Below are 23522 nucleotides of genomic sequence, written 5' to 3' on the forward strand. Positions count from 1 at the left end.
TACAGTCACGCTCATGGCTACGATTTATTATAACAAAAGGACACAAAGTAGAATCAGCAAAGATAAAAAGCTCAAGGGGCAAAGTCCAGAGGAAACCAGGCATAAGCTTCCAGAGTCTTCTCCCAATGGGGTCACACAGGATGCACTTGATTTCTCCAGCTGCAAATTGCAAGAACACATGTGAAATGATGTTTGCCAAGGAAGCTCATCGAAGATTCAGCACCCAGGGTTTTTATCGGGGACTCAACACATAAACACGCTTTGCCTTGCACAGACCAAAATTTAAGACTCCCGTAAGAAAAAACAGGCTTTCGGGACAAGCTATATTGTTTCCAAGAACAACTTGGCTTAGTAAGCTACTCTTAGGAGTCAGGGACGGTGGCAACCCTCCCCAAATCCAAGTTCCCAGATGCCAGGCATGAGCCAATCATGCAAAGGGGCTTTTTTAAGCAGGAGCAGTCTCAGGGCTGCTGTGCTAACTAACTCTTTCCACATGACTTTCTGAGCAAAATCTGTGAATAATGACACAGACACTGAACAGCGTCATGCCACTTTGGGCTAGGTATTACTGTAAAACATAACATGATAATCTCTGGTTTGCAGAACTTGTTGGGTTTTGGAATTGCCATGAAGAGATTAAAGTTTGGGGCGCCTGGGTGGCTCTACATTCGGCTAGGGTCGTGATCCCAGGTACCCCGCATTGGGCTCTCTGCTCAGCAGGGAGCTTCCCTTCCTCTCTCTCTGCCTGCCTCTCTGCCTACTTGTCATCTCTGTCAAATAAATAAATAAAATCTTAAAAAAAAAAGAGAGAGAGATTAAAGTTCTGTTTTGTTCTCTTTCTCTCTCTCTGCTTTTTCTTTCTTCCTTCTGTTTTTCCTTGATTCTCTTCTCTTCTCCCTTTCTCTCTCTTTCTTCTTTCCTAACTTTTTACTTTTGCTCAGTCTTATTATTAAGTAAAATGTATACAGTTACCCACAAGTCAGGAGGTGAGAAAGGCAAGCATTTTGTGATAAATGTAGGGCAAACCCTACAGCAATGACTAAAATAACCAAACAAATGGCACAGCTAATGAACCAAGAAGGAGATAAAAATGGAATCACAAAATTACATTCAATTAATTCCAAACAAGATAGAAAAAAGAAAAAGGGAACAAAAAAACTAAATGGGACAAATGGGGAACTAACAACAAGAAAACAGAGGTAAACCTAATGATATCAATAATTACATTAGTGGTAAAGAGCCCAGACATTGCAATTAAGAAGCAAAATGACAGCTTGGATAAAAACAAGACCCGGGGTACCTGGGTGGCTCAGTGGGTTAGGCCTCTGCCTTCAGCTCGGGTCATGGTCGCTGGGTCCTGGGGTGAGGCCCCATGTTGGGCTCTCAGCTGGGCGGGGAGCCTGCTTCCCCCTCCCTCTCTGTCTGCCTCTCTGTCTGCTTGTGATCTGTCAAATAAATAAATATATATATATTTTTAAAAAAGACCTACCTTTATGCTAGAAATGATCTCTATAGCAATGTAAATAGAATAAAAATAAGGATGAAAAAAGTATGCTATGATAGCACTAAAAAACAAAACAAAACAAAAACCAAACCAAAACAACAACAAAAAACCCCATAAAAACCAAGAAGAGTGGGTATATCAGTATCCCACAAGGTAAATTTCAAAGAATATTAGTAGAAATAAATAAGGTAATTTTATGATGGTAAAAGGGTCTGTCAAGAAGACAAACAACCAAAAATGTTTATGTATCTAAGAGAGATTTAAAACAAAATCTACGGAAACTGCAAAAACAAATTTACCAAGAGAATCAGAGATTTGTATCCCCTTCCTTCAATAATTGATAAAGTGAGCAGACAAAGTCAGCCAGGATAGAGAAAAATTGAACAAAATTATCAACAAACCTGACTTACTTTACATATATAGAAAAACCCACTCCAATCAGAATATACATTCTTCTCAACCACAAATGGAACATTTTATAAAGTTATGATTTGGGGGGCACCTGAGGGGCTCAGTGGGTTAAAGCCTCTGCTTTTGGCTCGGGTCATGATCCCAGGGTCCTGGGATGGAACCCCACATCAGGCTCTCTGTGTGGCACGGATTAGAAAACAAACTTAATAAATATTAAGCCAGAAAACAAATCTCAATAAATTTTGAAAGATTCCATTTATCAATGAAAAAAGCCAAAAGGAGAATCGGGAACTATGTTGAATAGAAAAAGAAAATAAAAACACAGCATGGTAAATTTTGACTACTGTAAAATAACACTAACATGATATTTATACCACCAGACAATTCTATTAAATAGAACACATGTCTTAAATTAATGGCTTACGTGTTTAACTTAAGAATCTACAAAACAGTAAAGGCACATTTGATCCAAAGAAGAAAAAAGCAAATAGAAATGGAAATTAATGAAACAGAAGACAGAAAAAAATTATTACTAGAGATAATAAATGAAACTAAAATTATTTGAGAAGATTGATAATATGTAATATTGACAAACTAGCCAGGCTTGATGTGGAGAAAAGAAGACCCAAATTACTAATGGGATAGATTACATTACAGCTGATTCTACAGATAGTAGTGAACCTCAAGGAAATTTTATGGACTTTTTCTAATTTCTTTCTTTTATTTTATTTAATTAAGTAATTAATTTATTTATTTTAAAGAGAAAGTGAGAGAGTGGTGGGGAGGGGCAGAGGGCGAGAGAGAACCCCAAGCAGACTTCGCACTGAGCACAAGCCCTGACAGGGTGCTCAGTCTCATGACCCTGAGATCATGACCAGAGTCAAAATCAAGAGTCTGTCTCTTGATTGACTGAGCCACCCTGGCAACCCCAAGGGAATTTTATAAATACTATGTCAATAAATTTAACATTGTAGACTTCAGATTAGGCAAAACAAATTTTTTTAGATCCAACCTCAAAGCATGTTTATAATCTAATATTTTTTTAAACATTCTTCAACATTTTTTAAATGTCTGCTCTTCAAATAACACTGTTGGGTGTATAAAAATATAAGCCTCAGACTAGTAGAATATTTTCAAAGCTTAACTGATAAACGACTTGAATCCAGACTATGTAAAGAATACTCAAAACTCAAAAAAACCAGTACAATTTTAAAAAATGGGTAAAAAATCTGATTGAATATTTTACCACAGGAGATATATTGATGGCAAATTAGTATATACAAACATGGTAGACTTTGAGAAGTTATTCAAAAATACAAATTAAAACCACAAGGAGATATCACTACATAACTTTTAGTATGGCTAAAAGAGCCCAAACATTGCAACTATATAAAATTATTGCAAATACATAAATATTTTATATTTATATATTTATATAATATTTACACATTAAAATTAGATATTAAATATTTAGACCTATATTATATATTAATATTTATATATTTTATATAATATTACAAATATATAAAATTATATAAAAACCATATAAAGTGCTGGAAAATGGGTGGAAAAATTGGAACTCTCAAACACTGCTATTGGAAATGTAAAATGGTATATCCACTTTGGAAAATCATTGGCAGTTACTTTAAAAATTAAACATCCATGTGCCATATGATCCATTCTACTCCTAGCTATTTACTCAAGAGAAAAGAAAGCATATGTTCTTTCAAATATTTGTATACAAATATTCACAGCAGCCTTATTTGTAATTGCTATAAATTGGAAAGAATCCAAATGTCCATCACCAAGTGAGTATATAAATACATTATGGTATATCCACACAATGGAAACAACAGAATGAGCTGCTGTTGTACACAACTTGGATGAACTAAGAAATAATTATCCGGAATGAAAGAAGCCAGATAGACATAGAATATCTTCTGTAGACTTCATTTATATAAACTCTAGAAAATGTGAGTGGATCTACAGTCATAGAAAGCAAGGAAGGATTGCCAAGAGGCACACAGAAACTTTGGAAGATGGATATGTTCACTGTCTTTTTTTTTTTTTAAGATTTTATTTACTTATCAGAGAGAGAGAGCGAGCGAGCACAGGCAGACAGAATGGCAGGCAGAGGCAGAGGGAGAAGCAGGCTCCCTGCGGAGCAAGGAGCCCGATGTGGGACTCGATCCCAGGATGCTGGGATCATGACCTGAGCCGAAGGCAGCTGCTTAACCGTCCCTGTTCACTGTCTTGATTGTGATGATGGGTTTGTGGATGTATAAATACTTCAAAACTTTAAAAGTGGGTCCACTTAAGTGGGTACATTTTATTATAGGTCAACAATTAAATAATAGTGTTACATAAACAGGGCAAAACTTATTAAATCATACACTTGAATATTTAAACTTTATTAAAGGTCAACAATACCTCAATATTTTCTAAGGGTTACAATGAATACTAGTGTAAGATCCCTTTCTAATAATAACATTTTGAATACATGGATCCCAGTGAAATTGATTTTAAAGTATACAGTGTTCTGTGAAAGAGTGCCTTAACAATTTTTCTAAGTTAGTCCTTCTAACCAAAACACAATTCAACTATTTAATAATTCTGCTGAATATTTTTTACTTTTAGGACTTAGTTAAATGGTTCTATTTGTGTAATTCTTCCTACTTGGCTAATTAAAAGCACAAACACAGCAAAAGCCCATCTATAGATAGCACTGGGAAATGTGTCTTTTTTTTTTTTTTTTAAGATTTGATTTATTTAGTCGACAGAGAGAGACACAGCCAAACAGGGAACACAAACAAAGGGAGTGGGAGAGGGAGAAGCAGGCTTCTCACTGAACAGGGAGCCCGATACGGGGCTTGATGCAGGACTCAATCTCAGGACCCTGGGATCATGACCTGAGCTGAAGGCAGATGTTTAATGACTGAGCCACCCAGTTACCCCTTTAGTGAGTTGTAATTCCTGGCAGCAAATCCTTGTCATTTCTATATCCATGAGGTCTCCCTTCCCTGGAGCCCCAGCCTATGAGTTAGGTGCAGGAGCCAGCCATGTAGGGCCAAACTTAATTATTCACTCAAGCATATTCCTTTATATGGGGCATATCTCTCCTAAAAGGAAGTAGGCATGGCCAATTTAAACCACCTATAAAATAAGCCAAAAAAAGAAAAAGACCAAACAAACAAACAAACAAACACTCCCCAAGTGAACTTTCCTTTGTTCTTCATCCCCTCCCAAACTCACCTAAAAATAAAAGAACTCAGTTTTATATGAAAAGACCAATGCACAAAGATATATTTTCTTAAGATCTGGCATCTTGATGAAGAAAAACAGAAAAACTGCCAATGTACAGACTGTATATGTGAAGGAAAAAAAAAACTTAAAAAGAAAGAGATTGGGGCACCTGGGTGGCTCAGTGGGTTACAGGCTCTGCCTTCGGCTCAGGTCATGATCCAGGATCCTGGGGTCGAGCCCCACATCGGGCTCTCTGCTTCGCGGGGAGCCTGCTTCCTCCTCTCTCTCTGCCTGCTTCTCTACCTGTGATCTCTGTCTGTCAAATAAATAAATAAAATCTTGGGGGGAAAAAAGAGATTAATTTTCATCCATTGTGCATGTATTTTATTTTAATTTTTTTAAGACTTTATTTATTTGAGACAGAGAGGAGGAGAGAGAGCATGAAGTGCAGGGAAGAGAAGAGGGAGAGGGAGAAGCAGGCTCCCCACTGAGCAAGGAGCCCAATGTGGGGCTCAGACCCGGGACCCTGAGATCATGACCTGACCCAAAGGCAGATGCTTAACTGACTGAGCTACCCAGGAGCCCCTGTATTTTAGAAAAGACCTTTGCCACATGAATTCACAGAGGAAGGCCTGTCTGAGATGTGATCCTTTTATCCTTTGAAAGAGGATTGCAGTGACTTTTGTAAGAATCTCTCCATAACAACTGGATGAGTTCAAGGGGACTGGGAGAGCCTGAGTCTCTGAAACACAGCTGCGTCTTCTTGATTTTGAAACTTACCTAGGCGTTCTAAGTTACTGCAGCAGGGGAGGCAGGGGCCAGGCTTCTGCCGGGGAAATGCTCTCACACTCTACTGGGCTTGCTGTAGGAGGGGAGAGGCATGACTTAGCAGAACTTTGTTGCAGTTTACTGGAAGCCAGTGTGTTCCTCCTGCTCTGGCTTGTGCTGGGATAAACCAAGCAGCATTTAATAGGGCTGGTGGTTTTCTTGTCCTTTCCTGTTTGGAGAAAGATATTGACAGTAGAGCACGCCAAGTCCCTGACTCATGGTCAGTGGAAACTGCCAGAGTGCCGAGCAGAGGACTATACCCACTCTCTAAACTTCATACTTTCCCTACTTGTGATGCAATCCCCAGACAACATCCAAAATTATTCTTAAAGTTTCTGAGAAATCCCAGGAGGGAGAAAGGAAGCATCATCAGTGATATGTGGATATCCTGGATCCGGTCCGTACCCCTGCAACAGGATGTGACAATAAAGATACTTTGTTTGGCTGGAATCTTCCCAAAAATTAGATACCTGTCTAGTCAGAAGAAAAACCAGCCCAGCCCAGATGGCAGGACATTCTACAGTACACCTGGCTAGGACTCCTCAAAACTGTCACCGACCAAAGGAAATGCGAAACATGACATCTAGGAGCATTGTGGTCTCTGGGGTGAGTCTGGCAATAGGAAGAGCCTGTTAATTAAAACAAAACAAACAGACGAGCAAATAAATAAACAAACAAACACAAAAAACCCTGATGAAATCTAAATAAAGTCAGGAGTTGAATGGTAGTAAATACCAAGGACAATTTCTTAATCATGAAAAATGTACCATGGTATATTTTTTAATTTTTAATTTTTTATAAACATATAATATATTTTTATCTCCAGGGGTACAGGTCTGTGAATTGCCAGGTTTACACACTTCACAGCACTCACCAAAGCACATACCCTCCCCAATGTCCATAATCCCACCCCCTTCTCCCAAACCCCCTCCCCACAGCAACCCTCAGTTTGTTTTGTGAGATTAAGAGTCACTTATGGTTTGTCTCCCTCCCAGTCCCATCTTGTTTCATTTATTCTTCTCCTACCCACTTAAGCCCCCATGTTGCATCACCACTTCCTCATATCAGGGAGATCATATGATAGTTGTCTTTCTCCGCTTGACTTATTTCGCTAAGCATGATACGCTCTAGTTCCATCCATGTTGTCGCAAATGGCAAGATTTCATTTCTTTTGATGGCTGCATAGTATTCCATTGTGTATATATACCACAATCTTCTTGATCCATTCATCTGTTGATGGACATCTAGGTTCTTTCCATAGTTTGGCTATTGTGGACATTGCTGCTATAAACATTCAGGTGCACGTGCCCCTTCGGATCACTATGTTTGTATCTTTAGGGTAAATACCCAGTAGTGCAATTGCTGGGTCATAGGGCAGTTCTATTTTCAACATTTTGAGGAAAGTACCATGGTATTTTAAGAGCTTATCCAAGGAGGTGTAATAGGAACCCTGAGGGCTGTCTTTGCAACTTTTCTGTCAATCTAACATTAATCTAGAACAAAAAGATTTTTAAAAAGCTTAAAAATAGTTCTGAGAAAGGATATTTGTAGCTTGCTGAAATTGAAGTGTCTACAAAGAAAATTTATAGCTGACAAGGATCATGGGTGAATAAATGAAATCAACTTATCTAAACATTTGATACTCATTTTTTTCTTAAAGATTTTATTTATCTATTTGACAGACAGAGATCACAAGCAGTCAGAGAGAGAGAAGGGGAAGCAGATACCTCGCTGAGCAGAGAGCCCAATGCGGAGTTCAATCCCAGGACCCTGAGATAATGACCTGAGCGGAAGGCAGAGGTTTAACCCACTGAGCCACCCAGGCGCCCCTAAACAGTTGATATTTTTAAATTGTTGTCTCTTTGCTCTGAATTTTATTGTTCCCTTCTGGGGTGGGGGGAGTCAGAAAGGCATATGAAATTAACAAATAATTGAAGTTAAAGACAAAAAGGCTTTAGAAAGATAAAGCCTCCGCATCTACATGGCAGGAAGAGTGGGACAATGGAAAAGGTGACATTGGATATTTTTTTTCTGTGCCCTTGTTCAAACATATACCCTGTGTAACACATAGTATATAATTACTGTTTACACATCTGTCCCTAACATTACACCTTAATTTCCTGGTGTGGCAGTATTCTGTAGGTTGAACAGGAGTTGGGAGAATCATTAGATTTAAATATAAATAAATCAATCCCAGCTTCCCAACTTACTGGCAGGGACTCTGAATATTTCTTTAATTTGAATCATAAAATTAGGTAGCAATAACTAATCTTCCAAGGTGACCAGGAGAATCTCATAAAGTTTAGCACTGAGCCGACCCATAGGTACTCAATAAATGTTAATATCTTTTTCTCGTAAGGGTGAAGAGAAAAATATGCGCTTCCACGGAAAAGGCTGCATTGTTTGTGAAAATCCTTCCAGATTACCTGATCTTAGCCTTTCATTGCTCTTGAACTATTTTGTAAGTTGGCGAATTTTAGATAATAGCAAAGCAAAATAGTTGTTGTGTATAGTTATGTAAATTAAGTCTGTCCATTGAAAGGATGACTCTCTTCCCACCATGCAAAAAAATGCGGTTTTGCATCCATCCTCAAGTTCATTTCAACATTATCATACTCCAATCTTTGAGAAGGTCGGCAAGAGGATGTGACCCTCAGTTGACACTCAAGCTGTACTAAGGCTTTTGAAGGGTCCTCACCCCCCGTCTTTGGAATGTATGCTCTGCCTACTATTCCCACAGCGAGAGCCTTTTCAAAGATGTAACCTTGAGAGAGAAAGGTATTGTTGGCGTCATCTGGACAATATACATGACTGAACGCTTTTAAAGTTTAAGTGTAAACTTTTCAGATTCTCAAGGCAGGTGTAGAGATCTAATCTCAGGGCTGGGCAAGGCAAGCATGGTATGTATGTTCTCTTGTTTATTAAACCTGTCACCTGCCAATCAGGAGTGGCTTGCTTGTGTCTTTGATCTCTCCTTGCCCTCCACCTATGGGGGACAGTTTGCTTGCAAACCAAGATCAATATAAACTGGTGTGTTTTTTCGGGTTCTCCCTTTGAACCAGGTTGTGATATTTTAGCAGGGTCCCCTCATTATTAACAAGCTAAATAGAATCTCTAATACTTGTTCATTTTATATCCACATAGTAGCCATGATGTTACCATTCTTTAAAAAAAAATCCTTTAATAAGGATATGTATGCTATTTCATTCATCTTTGCATTCCCTATGCCTATCCTGAAATAAGATGTGTAGTCAACGTTCATCAAATAGGGGTGCCTGGGTGGCTCAGTTGGTTAAACCTTGTACTCTTGATTTCAGCTCAGGTCATGATCTCAGGGTCCTGGGATAGAGCCCCCACATAGGGCTCTCTGCTCAGCGGGGAGCCTGCTTCCCCCTCTCCCTCTGCCTGCCTCTCTGCCTACTTGTGATGTCTCTCTCTGCCAAATAAGTAAATAAAATCTTTTTAAAAATATTCATCAAGTAGAACTGACACTGGATTTAAAATATGTGGGGAGTTCGAGAGAAGGGATCTTGCAATCTGAGATGAAATTAGAACTTGGTCTACCTATTGAAGATCTTAACAGAGCAATAAAGAAGGCTCAGAGTCCCAGTGTAAAGTCAGCAGTATTTTGTCTGCGTGAGGCACCTGCGGCCTTATGCATTTATACCCAGACCCCAGCTGGTGTTTGCTTAGGAGGAAATGCAACTACTTCGTGGCTACGAAGCCAGGAGCAATTTTCACCATTTACAGGATGCTCAGGAGGCTTTCATTGGAGGTGGTTTATTATTAGCGTTAGTAATCCTTAATGAACGTCTGCTAGCTCTCCCAGATAGTCGAAGAGCTCATGTACTCTCCAAAGGCCAATGTGAAATGATTCAGACCACTTTTTAGATTCAGACCAATCTAGGTTGAAATTTCAGTATGTACTGGCCACATGACCTTGGGACTGGGGAGGGTTAAATAACCCAGCATGGAAATCTGGGACTAGTGCACAGCAGGACTTAAAAAAGAGTAACACTTCCTTTGCAATCACTGGACAATTGAGACAAAGTTCTATTTTTTTTAAAGGAACATTTTATTTATTTGACAGAGAGCGAGAGTGCACAAGCAGGGGGAATGAGAGAGGGAGAAGCAGGCTCCCCGCTGAGAAGGGAGCCCCATGTGGGGCTCAACCCCAGCACCCTGAGATCATGGCCTGAGCCAAAAGCAGATGCTTAACCGATGAGCCACCCAATCTCCTCCAAAGTTCTCAATTTCTGATGACTCAGAAATCCCAAGGAAATTCGAAAGTGAAGACAAGATAGAGTGTAACTGGTTTATTTGAATGCAGATTTCATTCATTGCTGTAGTAGTTTAATGTTCATTCAGGCCCCTGCCTCCCATTCCCTACTGGAAAGCTGATGCCATGAGGGGTCAGGGAGGGGCTTTTCCAGCATGGCATGGTGAGTGAATGGCAGCGGAGACATCAGAACTTAGTGCCCCAGCCTCTGCTCTAGATCTCCTTCTGAAATATGGCATCGGCTACCAAGTCCCAGATGGAGGGCAGCAGAGCAGCTCTCTGCTTTAAACAGCCCACCAGAATACAGAACACTCCTCTTTAAAAAAAAAAAAATAAATATAAAACACAATGCAAGCGGATAGGAAGTTGCAGGTGTCATTATCAGTGTACTTGAGACCAGCATTCTGGACCTGAAGTCCCTAAAATTCTGTACAAGGCCACTGACTGTGATGGCCTCAAGAAGCTGACCTCTTGGTTCTTTTAGACCTCAACTATTTTTTCATAAACTTATTAATGGAGCAATGATTCTACACCATCATGTTCAGTAAAATGAGGGAATCAAGCTCACCCAGTTCATTCCAGGATTCAGGCTGCACTTTTTTTTTTAAGTTTTTTTTTTAAAGTTTTTAATTTTTAATTAAAATATAATGTATTATTAGCCCCAGGGGTACAGGTCTGTGAATTGCCAGGTTTACACACTTCATAGCACTCACCATAACACATACCTTCCCCAATGTCCATAACCCCACCACCGTCTCTCTTCCCCCCTAACCCCCGCAACCCTCAGTTTGTTTGGTGAGATTAAGAGTCTCTTATGGTTTGTCTCCCTCCTGATCCCATCTTGTTTCATTTATTCTTTTCCTACCCTCCAAACCCCCTATGTTGCCTCTCAACTTCCTCATATCAGGGAGCTCATATGATAATTGTTTTTCTCTGATTGACTTATTTCACTAAGCATAATACCCTCCAGTTCCAACCACATAGTTGCAAATGGCAAGATTTCATTTCTTTTGAAGGCTGCATAGTATTCCATTGTATATATATACTACATCTTCCATCCATTCATCTGTTGACAGACATCTAGGTTCTTTCCATAGTTTGGCTATTGTGGACATTTGCTGCTGGACATTTGGGTGCATGTGTCCCTTTGGATCACTGCATTTGTATCTTAGGGTAAATATCCATTAGTGTGATTGCTGGGTCATAGGGTAGCTCTATTTTCAACTTTTTTGAGGAATCTCCATGCTGTTTCAGGCTGCACTTTTAATGCCATTACTACTAGGGGTGTGTGTGTGTGTGTGTGTGTGTGTCTGTACACACATGTGCACTTTAAGCTTCTCTTTTCAACATTACAGTAGGTATTTGGGGAATAAAACAGAAGGGAAAGACTTCCAACCCCTATGAACTAAAGACCTAATAAAGAAACACCTTTGTCCACAAAAAGGTCTGTTCAAACAGGTTTATAGCAACTTTATTGATAACAGCCTCAAACTGGAAATTGTCAGGTGTCTGTCAACAGACTGGATAAACAAACTGTTACATATCATAGTCATATAACAGAATATGACTTGGCAACAAAAGGACAAATGACTGACACACAGAGGAGAATGGATGAATCCTAAAAACCAGGAAGAGGAAAAAAAACCCAAAACAACCCTTCGCACAACAGAGTGTAAATATATTATCCAATTTATTTGGAGTTCTAGAATAAACAGAACTAATTTGTGATGGACAAACTGCTGGAACTGAGTAACCTGTGTGTGTATGTGTGTGTGTGTGTGTGTGTAAGACAGGGAAGCATCGACTGGAGAGAGACAGGAATTATGGAGGGTGAAGATAATGTCTTATATCTTGGTTGCCCGGATGTACTTATTAATCAAAACTCAGTGAATTTACAGTTAATATTTGTATACTTAAATATATATATAAGATTTATATTGAAAGAAAAAATCTAGCTAAACTAAAAGGAACTCTAATTAGAAGTATGCATGGGGGGGGTATAAGAATGTCTGCAGTTTACTTTGAAATGTGTCCCAGCTTTAACAGATTGGTGGAAGAGAGAGATACAGAGTTGTATAGATATGTAACAAAATATCTGGTGGAATCTAGCCGGTAGACATACAGGTTTTCATGGTTTTACAGGTTTGTTGTATGTTTGAAATTTATCATAATAAAAATGTTGAAAAAAAAAAACCAGTGAATTTAAGGAACTTAGATGGAATGAGCCTTATCACCACCATCACTATCATCACTACTATATCCAAATACTCAATTTGTTAGGAATCCACTTTGGTTCAGATACCTTCAAAATATTTATTAACCAAAAATGAATCTTGGGCTGTAGATAGTATTTCCAACTCACATAGAAGGGAAATTAATTTGCTTTAAGTCACCGACTACCAATGGCTGACCTTGAGCTTATAATCTATACCATGTTTGTTTTATTTGCCTCTTAGCTTATTGTTGCTTTTGCTCTCCTTAGGGCCATCCTACTTCCCAAGTGTGGGTCCAAAAACAACTCAAATATCAGCTTCTACAGACTCAAGTTTGAAGTTTCATTGTTCAGATTATAGGATACATTGGATAAACAGAAAAAGGAATTATTAACTTGTATACTAATGGATAGTATACAAGTTAATAGATGGATAAATTAGCAAAGAGAGCTAATTTGAAGTGGAAGTTCACATGACTGATGTTATTTGTTCTGCAAATGGCTCTCGAAGTGTGAAGTCAACCAGAGGACAGGAGCTGCTAAACTGGATTTGGGAGGCACGGGAAGACTGTTAGTCAAAGCTAACTTCGATATATTGCAATTACCCACCGGAGTATAATATAGAGAGCCTGTCATTTTTAGAGAAAACTTTTGATAATACATTTGCACCTTTGTCAGGCTGATAGATGAAAGATACGTAAGGGTGTTTTGGATCATGAGTCATATCTTTGCTAGCTTGCCAGTTACCTTGGAAGGCAAATTTGCTCAGTGACTTCATGCTTGATGACTTCACTTCCCAGTTGCTTTAGGTTCTATGAATCTAGAATGCAATGAGTTCTTGTTCAAGTGCCTTGAGGAAGAAATCAGCATGTACTTGGTATAGTTCAAAGAGAATGAGGAGCAATGTCCTGACCTAGAAATTTTGCTAAGTGTCATTGATACCTGGGAATTTGCTGGGCTGATATTCAGAGTTGTAAGCCCTGTATGAAGTTTTTGGGTTTTTTTTAAAGATTTTATATATATATATATATATATATATATATATATATATATATATTTGACACATAGAGAGAGAGATCACAAGTAGGCAATCAGAGAGAGAGAGGGGGAAGCTCAGCAGAGAGCCTCCTGTGGGGCTATATCCCAGGACCCTGAGATCATAACCTGAGCTAAAGGCAGAGGCTTAACCCAGTGAGCCACCAGGTGCCCCGAGCCCTGTGTGAAGTCTTAAATATCATCTCTACTTATGCAAAGGTACTATTTAGTACTGAGGCAAAGACTGATTAAGATTCAAGCACTGGGCTCATAAAGGCTTATACTTAATGCAAGTAGACTGTTCCTAAGAATAAGATGTCACAGGTGGTCTAAGTCGCTGCCTCTTTGCAGTCACTAGAATTGATCAACTCAGAGAATCAATACTGATGATGTCATGGCTATGAGCCCTCTGACTGCATGCTAATGACATTGTAAGAGGCCTGGGCCAGCTTATCAGAGCCCAACAAGATATTTATTGTAAACAAATCAAAAATAATAGTTATACAGTGAACTTTTTGGGTGAAAATACTAAGAACCTTTGTTCTGGTCCAATCAGTCTTCAGAAAATTGACTGCCTGAAAAATGACATTATAATCTGATGAAGAACTAAGTTATGAACTCAGATATCCTGAGTCCTTGTATATTTTGCTATAATTAAAATATTTTTAGTGTATGTTTCTTTTCTCATAGAGAATATATGCTATGCAAGTCACTGAGAGGCTATATGTTTGAGATCCAATATTTACAGCATGTGAACTCAGCTTCTGGCCATGATGAAATAAAAGAAACTAGATTTACCCTCCCACAGCTAAAAGAGAAAAAATACAACCAATATATATGTGCCAATGGTTTTCAGGCATTAGACAACCGATAGCACAGTACTGCGATCCCAGAGAAAAGGGACAAAAATGAGGTAAGGTCAGTAATTGCCCTAACTTACTCTCTGGAGAATTTCCAGTCCACAGCCTGGGGATGGGGAGACCAAGCAGAGCCCGGTGGCTTTTCTTAGTTGAGGAAAGAGTAGGGAGACCAAAGTAGCCATAATTTGTGTGCATTGAGGGAGCAGTATACAGAGGAAAGATCTACACACAGAGAGACAGGACGAGAGGAGAAATACAGAAATCTACAAAGGATTCCCCTCAGGTGTTGAGCTGAATGCTAATTAGCTCACGTGTACAAGGAAACCACCAAGATCAGGAAAGAATCACTGGAAGATTCAGGTGAAACAGTCCCTCAAGTTCATGCTGGGCCAGAAATAGTTCAAGTTTTCATAAGACCGTAAGGCAAGATTTCCTAATATAAGGGTTATAATCCTTGGAGAGTTTAACCCCAGATGAGAGATTGTTCCATATCTACCCAACAAAGCTTAAAAACAACCCTCATGAGAAGCAAACTATTTCCAAGCAAACTTAATCTGCATTCCAGAAAAAAAAGATCCCAAAAATGCGCAGAGCATTTGTGAACTCTGGGGACAACTTTAAGTAGCCTCACATATATATGTTTGTGTATTACTATATATGTGTATTATACATGATTATATTAATTGTATATACATATAGTTCTCAAACTGAAAAAAAACCAGGGTCATAAAATATATGAAGAAAGTATGTTTGAAAATTTTATCTTAATCAAATTCAATGTAAACCATGAACTCACAGGTTCAAGAACTCTCAACAGTTTCTTCATCACACACTTATTGTGTGTGGTAATTAGGCATGCTAGGAAGTCTCTAGATTTATAACCCTGGCCTCCTGGTGTTCATGTTCCTGTGTAATCCTCTCCCCCTGCATATGTGATGAATTTATTGGTTTGCATCTAATAAGTAGAATATGGCAGAAGTGGTAAGATCTCATTTCTAAGGTGAAGTTGCAAAATGATGGTGGCTCTATCTGGGTCTCTTCAACTCTCTCTTTGACCACCGTGGCCATAACATGGGGGTGCATGGGCCACCTAGGGAGGAGCTCATGTGGTGAGGAATTATGGTCTCTCAACAACCATTTGAGTGAGTTTTGAAGCAGATTCTCCAGCCCCATTGGAACCTTGAGATGACTGAGACCTCATGTGAGATGCTGAGCCAGATACATCCATCCTAGCCACACCAGGACTCCTGCTCCACAGAAACTCTGACATTGGGACGCCTGGGTGGCTCAGTGGGTTAAAGCCTCAGCCTTCGGCTCAGGTCATGATCCCAGGGTCCTGGGATCGAGGCCCTCACTGGGCTCTCTGCTCATCAGGGAGCCTGCTTCCTCCTCTCTCTCTGCCTACCTCTCTTCCTACTGTGATTTCTGTCTGTCAAATAAATAAATAAAATCTTAAAAAAAAAAAAAAAAGAAACTCTGATAACATAAATGCTTGCTGCTTTGAGCCATTCAGTTTTTAAGTAATTTGTTATGTATCAAGAGTAAGTAATTAACTCATTGGGTATATGCATGAATTTCAAACAAAAAATCTTATATTCTACAGTTTATGCTTGAATTGAGGTTTTCCAGAAACATTTGCAAAACAAATGAATGCATGAAAGACAAGACAGGTACCCCAAAAATGGTTTCATAAAGGCAAAAGCAATTGTTCTTGATTAAATCTTTACAAGATTGGCAAGGATATTGCTATGAGAGTTCTTGGGAGGAGGGATTACTCCTGTTTGAGAAAAGAGGGGACTCTTTTAGGAGGAGACAGTATTTGGGACCTTGAGGGAATAGAATTTGACTACATTTTGCTGACAATGAATCTAGGCATTTGGAGTGAAATAATCAGTCAGGACTGATGGGAAACCAAGAGGTACATAGAGGAAACCATGAGCAGGATGTAACATGAGAAAACAAGAGAAAAGATACCGAGGGAAAAAATGCTACTCTTACAGACAGATCTTTGTAACTTTTGTTTTGAACTCATGTTATGGATATATTGCATATTAAAATAAAGCATTGATTTTTGCAAATAACTCTCTTATCATTATACTTTCCTTAGTCACATTGAACATATGGTATCTTCCTGAGTTGAAGTTCTAGGCAGGACCGAATGAGCTTTCTTATTTTCAGAGAATAATAGGTAAGGCACAATATTAGGCTAGTAATCTCTTCATTAGAGTGTGTCTGCATTTCAAAAAAAGTTGTAGTGACAGGTACATCTCAAGAGAAATGTGATCACAAGGAAGAAAAATCCATTTTCTTGTCTGACTAACATTACTCCTATACCTAGTATGAACTTTGATTTTACGGAGCACCTTTTACTTATTGTCTATATTATTTATCTTCACACTTTTTCTTGCCCTGATGGTTCATAGTAGTTTTCCCTTGCCAATTTAAATTTTAGCTTGCTTCTCTATATTGTTCATTGATCACTCAATTTCTCATTTTTAATTTCTGCCCTTTAGAGTCCAGTCCCACTTCATATGGTGCTGCTAATGCTGTCCTTTATTCTCCAATCATGTTTCATCATTAAGTGACCATGGAAGTTTCCAGCTTGTTGGGGACACAAGCTTCCTCGAGCACACCTTGCTAAAATGTAAACTTCAGAGCTGTATAAAACATGAGCCGGAAACAGCACAATGGTCCTATATGCATTTTAAATATTTTATTTATTTATTTGAGAGAGAAAAAGAGAGAGAGCACATAAGCGGGGGGCGGGGCAGAGGGAGAGAGAGAATCTCAAGCAGATTGTGCTGAGCAGGGATCCTGATTTGGGGCTTGCTCTCTGAATCCTGAGATCATGACCTGAGCCAAAACCAAGAGTCAGACGCTTAACTACGCCACTCCCACATCCCCTACTCCCTGACTCGCGTTTGAAATACAAGGCGCCTGGGTGGCTAAAGGTAGTGTCTGCCTTTAGCTCAGGTCATGATCCCAGGGACCTGGGATCAAGCCGCAAGTATGGCGGGAAGCCTGCTTCTCCCTCTCCCACTTCCCATGCTTGTGTCCCCTCTCTCACTGTGTCTCTCTCCATCAAATAAATAAATGAAATCTTAAAACAAACAAACAAACAAACAAACAAACAAAACGCTGGTCCTCTGAGGCTACTCCTTCTGACTCGATTTGCAGCTCTCTTTAATTTAACAAATTGACATTTATGGTATATACCAAAATACGGTTTGTTCAGGTGAAATAACATGATGTTAGGATTTGCTTAGAGAATCAGAAAAGTGATTAGTTTTTATTACTGGGGAAGAAATATAGAGCCTGTAAGAAATGAAGCAAATGTAAGCCTGTAAGAAATGACACAAAACTTAACAAAGGCCCAGGGTGTTTTAATCGCTTCTATGGTCATAGAGCTTGAACTCCTGCCTTAGGTTTAGGAATTCCTGATCATGTTTTACCACTGAGTGTGTTTGATAAACCATACTCAGTTTGATATACAAGGCTTGGGTTTTTGAATGAGAGTTACTGAAGTGGAACTCCATTTTACAAATTCATCAAGTAGGGACTAGTTTCACAAAACCCATCAGGAATGAGGAGAAAAGTCACAAACTCATTTCGAGGGTGGGTGCAAAGATCATTGTAAAAGGTTCAAAACTATAACCAAATTTGTCTGTCATTGAACCAGCTGAGAAACTCTCTTTCCTTTATAATCTAAAGTATATTTTGCATTTCACTGAATAGATTTTTATCCCTCCCATTCTTCACTTTCAAATCAGCCCAGCAGGAAGTAAAAACTACCAAGCCAAGCTTTTTTTTTTTTTTTAAAGAATAATCTCTTAGCAGAATGTAAAAATTTTGAATATAGTTCAATATAAGGAGTTCCCTAATAAGAAAAAAAGGTTGAGCACATATATACTGGGAATTAAGAAATTCCTTTAGCATTAAGGTCGTACTTCTTACTATTTTATTCTCTATTTTGGGGCCAGATTTTCTCAGGAAGATACAATAGTCATTATAAATATAAACCTAAAAAAATCAGTAAAGCTGGTGTTTACCAAGTCAGCTTGAAAATATTACTATGCACCTGATAAAGCCCCATGTATTTCCTGACTACTTTTCAATCCATTATTTAGTGATTCTGTATTTTCTTTGTAGGGCATCATTACAGCCAGTAATTAGAGGCTCAATGAGTGAAAACTTATTCAAATTATATGTCCCAGCACTCAGAAATATAGGCTGGGGACTACCAGTCCCAAATTTGTTAATGCCCTCAACTAAAAGTGTTATTTCTTTCCATGTATCTATATTTTAATTTTCTGATTACTTGAGTAATAATACTTGAGTAATAATACTCAAGTTACTGGAAATATTGCTAGATGGGTCTGGCTTCATTTCCTGACTTGATCTCTTGCTGGTTGATCCTGTGTTCCTTGCAGTGACTCAGTCAGGAGGATCTCTTCTCTCAGCCCTTGGGGCTGTGCAGAGTCACTGTTTGCTAATTCCCTTGTATATTTCCTGCCTGGGCTCCTGCACCTGACTCTGTACTTAACTTTCTGGACCCTGCAGGTGCTGCAACTAGTCTCATCCTTCTGACATGCTGTTGTGCTTATTTGTTTCCATGGTTTCCCCCTTCAACAAACTGTGAGCCCCTGGGGGGCAGAAGCAATCTTATTTATGTATACCCACCGTGTTTACTCAGAGCTTGACACATTGTTGGTCAGGGAACGGGAACAGCCACCTGATGTCTAGCCACCTGCCTTGTCTGGCCAGAACAGAGTTAATAAATGAATTCGAATGCCTTTAGGTGGCCAGTGTGTGGGAGTCTCTATATTTTGTGGACAGTCACACATACATTTCATCAGCCTGGCCCCTGATCATCCTACTCTGTGGTCCTCCTTGAGCTACTCAATAAATGTTATTGTTTGGTGAGCAAATGTGTCAACAAATGTACATCTAATTGCACAGAAAACTATTATTCCAATAATTTGGTTCTGGAAATTCCTTTAGTTTCATCTCAGACTTAAAACAGTAAAGGTAGAAAAATAAAAATTTGTTACCAATGTACCAAAAAGCACTGTAGAGGTGGGCCTCTCTGAACATTCTAGTAATCAAATCAGAAAGGAAAACCAATTCAGTTGTGCTGTTTGCAGAATTCAGGGGATGCAAACAAACCCACTGTGTAGAAGAGCCTAGGTTTGCATTCTGGAAAGGACCAACAATTTCTACATTGGATCATCTTAAAACAAGCACCAGGATTTTAAGAACAATAACCCTGGCCAATATTCCAGGTGCAGATTCAACAATCCATTTCTCAAGACCAATTCCAAGATGCTTTAAACTAGGGCAACGGCAGCACACAAGAGAACAACCCTACAAAGTGATTCTGTGCGGGGCCACAGTGATGCTGTACTGTTTGAAATGCTCTCTTGCTCTGGTTTAATCTGGGGGAAAAGCTCAAGCATGAGCTCACCAGATGGAATTCAAAACCAGACATAAAATATAGATGATGACGCAATATTCTTGATAAAGGTTAAGCTTCACCCGAAAAAGTAAGTTTGGGTCTGCTTTAATTATCTGATAAATGGGGGAATAAGGTTCTAAGATTTACCCTACCACGCCTTCAATAATTTTAACTTTTTTTAAAAGGCAAAAGATTTATGCGATCTGAAGAGAAACCAGAGTATAATTTTAACTTTCTAAAAGCAACTATTACCAGATGTTCATCTTGGCCATAAAAATTCTCACCCTTGAAACTATAATGTCTATGAAAATGTAACTTTGAGCAACATACTACCTGTGAACACTTCCAATTAATTAGCTTGTGTTAAATACCTGACTGGATATTTGAAATAATTTGTTACATAGGCTTATTATTAATAAGACAACTAACTCTTGGTGTTGGTTTCCAAAGAAAGATTTTATAACAAGTCTTACTTCTGAGCAATTAGAAAGGAAGACTCCTTTTCTGTTAGGGCCACTCCCTTTGTTCAAGAAACTGAAACCCTACCAACCACTGCTTTTAAAATGTTTTTTTCTTACCAACTGCAGGAAAGCATGTAGTTAGTTAAATGGCAGAATTAGGAGTGAGTCACTAAGTGTGGTCTCTCTACACCAACAAAAGGGGATATGTTTTCTATAAACTCTCAGGACATTTATATGGTAGGAAGAAACCAAACTGAGCAAATATAATAACAAAGACGCATCGTGTGAACAATACAAAGAATACCATTTTCTCAAGGCCGCGTAGCAAAGTCCATATGCTTCCTTATGGCACACACTAAACATTGGCCACTTGGATAGTGGATTAAATTTTGCCTTAACCATGAGATGGATTTCACCTCCTGAAAGGTCTAGATCTCTACATTTATATCTCAATTGTTTTCCTACTTCAGCTTTTTTTGCCCCAGTAATAACAAGAAGCACCGATGAAGGCAAATGTGAGGGATCTAGGTATCAAGCTTTTATGTCCCTGTTAGCAGAGCTCACAAACTTTTTTCTGGGGCACCCAAGGGGTTCGTCCTCCCAAGATGATCTCTGAGTCCTCTGATCGGAGCTGGACTGGATTGATTCTCTGCACTTACAGACAGGAAAACCTCCTTTAACTCCACGGGCAGAGAGCCTAGATGACTACAGCCGCCGAACTTGTCCTATTTAAATTACTCTTGCTTGTTCAGACAGGCACTGCGACATTGCTAACATACCTCCACGCGGCACTTCGGATACATGACAGGTGACATCAGCTGCCATGGCAAAGGAGCATGTGGGATCTGTAGAAGACACATCTGCCATTCAAAATGGAAAAGAACAGGTGAAATTATTACATCGCCATCCTCATCTTCAACCCAGCATATGTTGTCTAGCATCGAAGAGCAATTGTATCTGGCAAGAGTCTAATCTAAATGTGGACAGTGAGAAATCCCTGCCTATAAGGTCATATTCTCAATAGAGTTCTTTCTTCAAAGGCTACATATCTTGATGTTCATGTGAATTACGAAGGCAAGACTGAGTAGAAAAGAGATTCTATTTTATTTTTTCAGTAAAGTCACCATTACGGCATCATGGACAGTGCCTATGAAACTTGGTTCAGACTTGCTTATGTCAAGAAATTCAATGTCACAACAGTGTATTTTGAATTTATCTGCCACATATGTGAGTCTAGCAGCTGTTCTAAGTGCTTCTTGTGGTTACAGAATGAAGTCAAGTTAGTTAAAGCAATGATATAATTTCCTGGATGGAACATATTAGAAAGAGGCAGGCAATATATTTGAACAAGTGAAAAAAAAAAAAAAAGAAAGAAAAAGCAACGAAAAAACCTTCAAGGAAGCTTGACAGAAGAGTATATTGTGGTGAGAGATGAGGAGGTATGACCTTAGATTTCTGTCTCTTCAGATGTTTCACTTTCTGCAGCATTTAATGATTGAAAAATGCTGTTAGTCATTTTCAGCCTGTGGTTGAGCTACAGGAACCACAGAACAGGAACCCCATTGTGGCAGGGGTTGGAAGCAAAAAGCTTTTATGTGTGGGTTCACTTACTATTTTAATTCTGTTGTATTATTAGTGGCCTTCAATGCTATGGTTACTTTCCCTATTTACTGTTCTTTCCCTTCTTCCCGTGTCCTTTATGTCCCCATTTTCCCCCATTACCTTCCCTCCCTGAGGAAGGGGATACAGCCTGCAGGGCTACCATGGGAAAAGCCAGATTCCCCTAGGCTCAGGTGACTCTGCTCTGCCTGCTACGAACGTGGTTCATACCTTCAAGGCTGATGATTTCATGGCTTTGAGGCTAATTTTCCTCATCTTCAACCAGGGAAATTATGAACTGTTTCACAGGTTTGTGAAAATTAAATAGGATCGCGTATTGTAGGCAGAGCCCCCAAATCGGAGAGCGGTGAGCCCTTCTGTTCATTCACTGGGAGCCACTACTGAATGCCTTCTTTGCGTGAAGACTACACCTCTGCTTCCAACCAAGTTCTCTTGTGTTCTAAATGTTCTCCCTCCTGGCCCACAACAGTTCTTACCATGCTGTTATTCTAATTAGCCAACGCTTCATAAGCGTGGATCCCTGGGCCATGGACACTGTGGTTAAGTACTTTACCTAAAACACTTAAGTATTTCTCAGAATCTATACAATAGCTGTTATTTGAATCCCCATTTATTAAAGACAAAGTGGGAATTCAGAGGCATTAAGTGAACTCTTGGGTTTATACCATCAGTTGCCAAGGCAGGACTTGGTGAGGTCTTTCTGACTCGGAGCCCAGGCTCTTAACCACCAATTACACTAATTAAATTCTCCAGTGACAGGCCACCCACTCCCATCACCTATAGAACGCCAGGTCTGTCCCACACTCTTTTATATCTAATTCCTGCTCTTCCAAGGGGGTGGCCGGGTGTGAAGTTCTGACATCCTGGAGGCAGGGATCTGGCCCGTTTCCTCCCTAACCACCGAGTGTCTTGCAAGGTCGACTCAGAACACAGAAGACAGGGGCTCCTAGGTCGAGTGGAAAAGAAACCGCCAGGCGGAGATCAAGAGTAAATAAAAGTGCAAGAAGAGCACAGCAGGAAAAGGAGAGGAAGGAGGAAGAAAGTTCATGGGAAAGGAACCAAGGGCAAATATTTGCTGAACGCTTTAGGTCCAGTCATGGGACCCAAGGATCTCTAAGGGTCTCCGAGTAGGAGTACTCAGCGCGCTGGGCACGGAAATCGGCCCAATCTCTCCAGACCAGGAGCCAAGGCTCAGCAAATAAAGAGCTTAGCGCATCTGGGTGGCCGAACTTGGAGCCGCCGTCTTGTAAACATGGCAGGGGCTTAATGGGGTGCCTGGTTCTGGTACCTCCTGCCCGGGTCAGGGTGGTAAAAACGCAGGTTGCTCTCCCCACTGATCCTTTCGGGAGCGACGGCCCCAAGCACTCCTCTGAGTATCCGCGGAGACACGTTACTCAGCCATTACAAGTTTGCAAGTCACACTTGTTCTCTTTCCTCACTTTGAACACAGACTGCTGGGGCGCATCTTCCTTTTTTGGCGAGCGAAGCCGGACCAGTGCGTTAAGAGCGATCTCTTCCTCTTCGCCCCGCCGGGGCCCAGGGCAGCCGCGGGCGGAGTCACCGGCCGCCGCGCGACCGCGCTTGGGGGGGAGGTGGCTCCAAGGTGACGCGCGG

At 39.8% G+C, this 23522-nt stretch overlaps 1 long non-coding RNA gene across 3 annotated transcripts; it reads right to left on the reverse strand.

The window, feature by feature from the left end:
* Nucleotides 1-23520, reverse strand: LOC123389332. Of its 3 annotated transcripts, none has more exons than XR_006603941.1 (4): nucleotides 23197-23520; nucleotides 21068-21148; nucleotides 5939-6020; nucleotides 1-159 (listed from the first exon to the last, which is right to left on the reverse strand). It is a non-coding gene; the product is annotated as an uncharacterized LOC123389332 (long non-coding RNA). The 3 variants fall into 3 exon arrangements; XR_006603940.1 differs by having other exon boundaries at nucleotides 23348-23513; XR_006603942.1 differs by lacking the exon at nucleotides 1-159 and adding an exon at nucleotides 1399-1445 and having other exon boundaries at nucleotides 23348-23516.
* Between the last annotated feature and the right edge of the window lie 2 nt (nucleotides 23521-23522).

This window comes from Mustela putorius, unplaced genomic scaffold (genome assembly GCF_011764305.1).
Source record: "Mustela putorius furo isolate JIRA1106 unplaced genomic scaffold, ASM1176430v1.1 tig00003972_pilon_pilon_pilon, whole genome shotgun sequence".
In the NCBI taxonomy this organism is placed as follows: Eukaryota; Metazoa; Chordata; class Mammalia; order Carnivora; family Mustelidae; genus Mustela; species Mustela putorius.